The 7,155-nt window shown below is 41.5% G+C and overlaps 1 pseudogene; it reads right to left on the bottom strand.

The window, feature by feature from the left end:
* LOC103080047 (olfactory receptor 1361-like) overlaps positions 1-344 on the bottom strand; it is a 1,043-nt pseudogene extending 699 nt beyond the window's left edge.
* Positions 345-7,155: the final 6,811 nt, after the last annotated feature.

The following is a 7,155-nucleotide window of genomic DNA, read 5'->3' as shown; positions in this document are numbered from 1 at the left end:
CAGCAGGAAGCTGCCGATGCCGGCGAACCACGTGAAGCAGAACATCTGGGTCAGGCAGCCAGCATAAGGAATCCCTTTGTGCCCTGACATGTGATTGGCCAGCATCTTGCAGATGGTGGTGGAGGTGTAGCAAATGTCCACAATGTCCAGGTTGGCCAGGAAAAAGTACATGGAAGCTGGACGTCGATGGCGATGGCCAGGATAATGAGCAGGTTCCCCAGTTCTGTGACCAGGTACACGCTCGGGAAGAGTATGAACAGCAGCTGCTGTTGATTGGGGTCCTCCGAGAAGCCCAGGAACAGGAACTCAGAAACCAGGGTGAGATTTGCCCCTTCAACGGCCATCTTGAATCAATCAGAAATGACAAGGAGGAGCTGTCCAGGGTCCTGACCAAGGCTAGCCTCTCCTTTGCACCCTGGATCTCATCCCCTCTTGTTAGTTCAGCCATTCATCAGTTCTTCCCACTCCCTCCTGCAACAGGACCCTCCCCTACCATTTGCTGCATCATTTCCATCAGTGGACACACCATTCATTCCCCACAGCCCACCTGCAAGATGTCACCTGGAGCTTGGTGGACAGCTCCTGAGCACACTGACCATTTCTCGCTTCCATCACGTGTATCTCTATGCCCCAAGGCTTCATCTGGTCACCAGAGCAGGCTCAGCCTGCACACAGGGTAACATGGAAGTGTTGGGGGTTGGCACCCCAAGAGTGACTTTTGGCCAGTGAGGGACAGGCCTTGTTGGGTGAACGCCCCGGCTTCATCACTTCTGAGTGAAGCAGTTCTGGGGTGTGTTCTCTCAAGGATCCCTAGAAAGATGACCCCTCGGTTGCCAAGAGTGGGAACCTACTTATCCACACCTCCTTTCTCCAAACACTCATTGGGTCTCCTGGGATTATTTCCCAAATAAACTATTTGCACTCAAGTTCTTGACTCAGAACATGCTTTGGGGCGATTTCAAACTAAAATGCAAGGATTCCAAAAAAAGATCTTCTGTTTTTGAAGGAATCCCTTCTTTGTCCCAAATACCCCTCCTGCTACAATTCCCCTTTCTCTGCTCCATTAGATCTCATACTCCTCAAAAACATTGCCTGTCCTTGCACGTCAAGAGCAGCCACGACCTCCTATTGTTAATCCAAGGCTAGTACACAGGCAGTATGCACCAGCACACTAGTCCCATTGCTAAAATCTAGAAAGATTTGGCAGAGGCTGGAATATACCCTTAAAGAACATCCAAAGAATAGTAAAATTAATTAAAAACACAAATTATAATATAAACACACTTTCAAGTTTACTGTTGTTGAATGTTGTGATGAGCTTTGATACATGGGCAACATCTGAGAAACATTGGCAAAGCTTTTTTGCCAGTTTGGCTACTGTCACTGTGAGCAGTGTGGTTGTGTGCTGATAAAATTATCTGTGCTATAGGAGAAGTACCAGTTTATCATTACCCTCAAATTTTGAGGTTGTTCCTCATTTTAAATAGTTAAGATTTACTTTGGTTTTTATTGTTTGTGCATTGTAGTTTTTGTCTAAATCATCAGTGTGCAATGTTCTCATAATTATAAAATCAAAATTTTACAATAAACATGAAAAGAAAGCATACAGTAATGAAAAGGCAACAAAGCTTTTGGAAAATGTTCCCTTTAAATATTGCTGTATTTGTGGAAGAATAGAAAAGAAATGATATTCACGGTGAATAGCAGTCCTGGAACATCTGATACTTGCAGAAGTTGAGCAACCTGGAACAGTTTTGCTACTGTGTAAGACTCACTGTAAAATGTAACAATTTATAATTTTGGAATGAAAAACAATTTTTTAAAATAAAACTATGGGTAGTTTATGGTAACAGGTGATATAAATATTGGGTCCAAGTGCTATTCAAAACCGTTCATTAAAGTTGGAAGTGCTCATACTTAAATATTTCATCCGAATAGCAATCATGTTTTGTTCATTTTGGGCTCAAGTAAAGAAAATTTGTAATGGTCAATGAGGAAAAATGAAAAGAACATCATTATTCAGTGAGACACTAAAAAGCGTTTGAACAACAGAAAGTTCTGGGAAAAATTTATGTCAAAGTGTTATATGTTGGTAAAGCAGACAGAAAGCATTTAGAAAGTAATACAGGACTTTTAAAACACTCTAGTGTATGGTTAAAAGTAATTGAGACTTTCAGTTATGAAATAATTAACAGAATTTCAAAAAATGTAATTTTGATGTAGGCATGACATTGCCATTCTGACACATGCACCTGCTTGTGGTAAAGCCCATTTACTGGAAAGAAAAAATACCTTTTTGGAAAACTACATCAGGTCAGTAAAATTTCAGCCATTACCAATGAAGTTTCATCAGTGTCACTAAATTTTTTTCCCCTGCAATTTATTTATAAAGTGAAATTCAAGACTTTGAAGGTAGTTTAAGTTTGTTGGTCACATGAGATTGTAATTTATTTCAGAACATTTGAAATAAAATTGGAAAAAAGTAAAAAACAGAATTACATTTACTGACTCTGAAACGTGGTCAAATGATGCCTGAGATGATCAGATGGTATTTTAGAAATGTCTTCTCAATCAAAAATAGTCACATGAAGACCTTCTTGGCTTTTATACAGGTATAATATAAATTTGGGGTTTCAGGCAAAAGTTACAAAACTTCCTGGATATTTTAATTTGGTTTCATTTAAGTCTCTTTGTTCAGTTATCTCTGGGTGATGATTCAAAAAAGATATAATTCAAATGAACCACTTTAAACATTTTCTGTAAAATTTTCTGTATGCCACCATGCATCCAATAAACACAGAGAGAATAAACCAACATATCTAAAAAGCTGGGGATTGAAATAGTGAAAGCAAGAAGAGTATTTGGATCCAGATGGACAACCTGAGGGGCTGGAGCTGTAAGAGCAGCCTGAAAATCATGTCAAGTCTTGTAAATTCTTCTCAATAAAAATTACGAGAAAGGAGTTAACATTAGAAAATAATTATGTGTGTGCTTTTTTTTAAGGATTTGGATTTAATAAATGCAGTTCTAACAGGGATATCAACACTTCATTCAGTCTTACAAGAAAGGAATGTTTCAGTTGTTATAGCTGACAATAATTTGATATATAAAAAGTATTGTTACCAAAGGGGAGGGGGAGGGATAAATTAGGAAATTGGGGTTAACATATACACGCTACTGTGTATAAAATAGATAATTGGGACTTCCCTGGTGGTCCAGTGATTAAGACTCCGAGCTCCCAATGCAGGGGCTCCGGGTTTGATCAGCGAACAAAGATCCCACATACCCAACTAAGCCCACACGATGCAGCTACTGAGCCTGTGTACTCTAGAGCCCACGCACCGCAATGAAGACCCAGCACAGCCAAAATAAATTAATTTAAAAAATAGATAATCAACAAGGACCTACTGTATAGCACAGGGAACTCTACTCAATACTCTGTAATAACGTGCATGGGAAAAGACTCTGAAAAGGAATGGATATATGTATAATTGAATCACTTTGCTGTACACCTGAAATTAACACAACATTGTAAATCAACTATACTCTAATATAAAATAAAAATTAAATTAAAAAAAGAAAACACATTTATACTTTCCAGAAAAAAAATAAATAAAAAGTATTGTACACTTGAAAATAAAGAAAACGACGAAAGAGAAATGTAAGATAATCATAGAAATGATATGCCATTTGAAAACCAACAAAATAAATATCAATCCCAGGTGTGGGATGGAAACTCTTAGGGTGTCCTCTACTAACTCTTATGAAAATGAATATGTTGTTTGAGGACAAGATAAACTTATTGAATCCTAGAAGTTGATCGAAGTATATCCATGCAGCTCTGTGGAACAAATATTAATAAAATTAGGCTGATCAAATAAATAGGACAATTAAACCATTCCTAGGACTTAATCACACAGAAAGGTATTGAATATATAAAAATATCAGACAGGGTTATGAGAGCTAGGACTTTGCTTTTAATTTTAATTCTGTTAGTTTAGTAGAAACTAAGAGAGGACTCAGCAACTTGTACAATGCTATTGACATTAAAAGAAAAGAGTTATTTTTTTAAAGCTGCAAGAGACCTAGTGATGATCACCTTCAAATCTGTCCCTCCCTTCTCATTTCTGATCTCATCTCCTGTGCTCATTCTGGTTTCTTTGATGGTCCTTGAATAATCCAAAGATGCTCCTGCCTCAGGGCCTTTGCACTTGCTGTTCCCTCTACTTAGAAGACTCTTTTCCCCAGATATTCATATAGCTCTGATTTCTATTTCTGGCCTCTATGATAATATTTCCATTAATCAGGTAGGAGGAGGTTTTACAAAAGTAAATTAGATCTTGTCCTTCACATAGTACTTTCCTCCCAGTAATATTTGGAGTAAAATTCCAAATCCTGGTGCAACTGCTATGGAAAACAAATGGAGTTTCCTCAAAAATTAAAAATAGAACTACCATATGATCTGGCAATTCCACTTCTTTTATTTCCTTATATCCAAAGGAAATAAAAATGGGACATTGAAGAGATACCTGCATCCTCATGTTCATTGCAGCATTGTTTACAATAGTTGAGATATGGAAACAATGGAAGAATGGATAAAGAAGATGTGGTTTTATATGAGAAAGAAGGAAATCCTGCCATTTGCGACAACATGGATATACCTTGAGGGCCTTATCCTAAGTGAAATAAGCCAAACAGGGAAAGACAAATACTGCATGGTATCAAATGTATATGGAATCTTAAAAAAAAAAAAAAGTGAAAAAAATCTGAATTCTGCAAAGTCTAGGTCCTGCTCACTTCCCCCATCTCTATTTATATCACTGTCTCCCAGCCATGCAGGTCTTTTTGTCCAAGATTTATTCTTCCCCAGGACCTTTGCACTTGCTGTTTCCTCTGCCTCAAATGTTCTTCCTTCAGGACTTTGCTCCAGCTTTCAAGACCCATCTCAAATCCTTCCCTCTCCTATAGCTCAGCACACAGTGGCTGCTCAATCCTCTGTCCTCTAATGACTTGTGTTCTCTGGACCTGGAGAGGAACCTTCTCTCTGGGTCCCTCTACCTGCTGCCCTGTTTCTCTCCTCCCCTGCCCAGGAAGTCTACAAGCCCTGTCTCACTTCCTTGTTGATTCATTGACCCCTTTTTGGGCATCTTCACTGAGGCATTCCCCAAGCTGTGGACAGGAATTCTAGATGATGACAGAGTCCCCCTCCCAGCCCAGCAATTCCACCACAGAGGAATTCTCTTGAAGGTGCACTGTGAGGCATGTTCAAGGAGGTCTGGAAAGAAAAGCATCCATCCACGATAGGGGCGCATCCATCAAATATGATACTCCCGTTTGGTGGATGCTTCTAGTCACAGAAATGGAGCAAATGTGGAATGGCTTGCACCACCCCCCCCCCCCCCAGATTGGTTCTACCCTTTATCAAACCTAGCTCGGTGTCTACCCTCAATCCTGTTCCTCTGCTGTACCTGAGCTTAGCAGTGACCCTGCTGACTGCCTGGTCACCTGGGCCAGAGATTTGGTGGCAGCCAGTCTCCTTCAGCCCTATCCGCTGCATCCTGACAGTTTTACCTTTGCCCCCTCTCCTCTTCCTGACCCCTCCTCTCCTTCCCAGCACCCTACCAGATTCTCATCTTGTCACGCTGAGACTTCAAACCCATCCCTTCTCTGGTCTCTCTGGCTCCAGGCTTGCTCTTCTGGTTCAACCTCTGCGATGGCCGCCACCAGGGTGAAATGACCAAACTTTCCTTAGCTTTAAATACTGCATTGGCTCCCTATCGCCCTGCTACTAACACCTAACATTTCTTACATGCTTCCTGTGCACCTGACACGATGACAAGGCGTTCTACGTGCTTCCTCTTACTTAATCTTCTAACATAAGCACTGTTACCTCCATTTATAGGATGAGGAGTCTTGGAGAGAATAATCCACTACCCAGTATCTCACAGTCTTTCTTGTTCCAAAGCTCCTAAAATTCTGCCATGCAGGACCCAGAAGCTGGAACCTCTTAGCAGGGCTTGCACACACAGGGTGCTTCCCGTTTTATTTGTACTCGCTATACAGACAAATGAACTGAGGTTCAGAGAGGCAAAGTCACTTCCCCAAGGTCACACAGCAGGCCTGGCTGGGGATGTGCAGCCCCCAGCTTGCTATTTTCTTTTCCTGTCTGCTTCCTTCTCTCCCCTATGACCTGTGGAAAGTGTCCCCTCTGGCTTTGGAGATATTTGGCAGGGGGTGACACAGTTTTTGCTGGGAGAGTTTCCTGGGCTGCGGGCAACGTGGAGGGAGGTCTTTGTTCCCACACAAGGGATCACGAGAACCTGGCAGAGCCCAATTTACCCCTCCATCCTTGCACCTCAGGCTCAGTCCCTCATGTCTTGTTAGGTCACCAGCTAGTTGTCCGCTCCAGACTCTGTCCCTGCTGGCTTGTCTCTTTGGGGAGAAGGGTGACCACATCTTGTTCTGGGCTTTTCCCTTTACTCCTGAGCTCAGGGTCATGGGGACTCTGGGCCTCTATGGGGGACTTCTCTGCAGGGCCTGGCCCAGAGGAATTCCCCCAGGTCTGAGGGACCTGCCTAACCACTGGATTGTGTCTCTGGCTCCCCACTGCTGGGAGCAATGTTTTGCAAACATTGAGGTGAGATTCACATGACATAAAACTAACCATTTAAAAGTGAACAATTCAGTGGCATTTAGCACATTCACAGTGTTGGTCACCCACCACCTCTGTTTGTTCCAAAGCATTTTCACCCTCCTACAAGGAAACATCATGCCCATTAGCAGTCAATCCCCATTTCCTGTCCCCCAGCCTCGAATCCGTCTCTATGAATTTATCTATTCTGGACATTTCATATAAAAGGAATCATACAATGTGTGACCTTCTGTGACTGACTTCCTTCACTCAGCATAATGTTTTTGAGGTTCATCTACATTGTAGCATGTGCCGATGCTTCATTCCTTTTTTTTTTTTTTTAACATCTTTATTGGAGTATAATTGCTTTACAATGTTGTGTTAGTTTCTGCTGTATAACAAACTGAATCAGCTATATATATACATATATCCCCATATCCCCTCCCTCTTGCATCTGCCTCCCATCCTCCCTATCCCACCCCTCTAAGTGGTCACAAAGCACCAAGCTGATCTCCCTGTGCTAT

This window comes from Lipotes vexillifer, unplaced genomic scaffold (genome assembly GCF_000442215.2).
Source record: "Lipotes vexillifer unplaced genomic scaffold, Lipotes_vexillifer_v1.1 scaffold469, whole genome shotgun sequence".
Taxonomy (NCBI): Eukaryota; Metazoa; Chordata; class Mammalia; order Artiodactyla; family Lipotidae; genus Lipotes; species Lipotes vexillifer.
The sequence above is the reverse complement of the archived record's forward strand: the minus strand, read 5'-3'. Positions and strand labels throughout refer to the sequence as shown.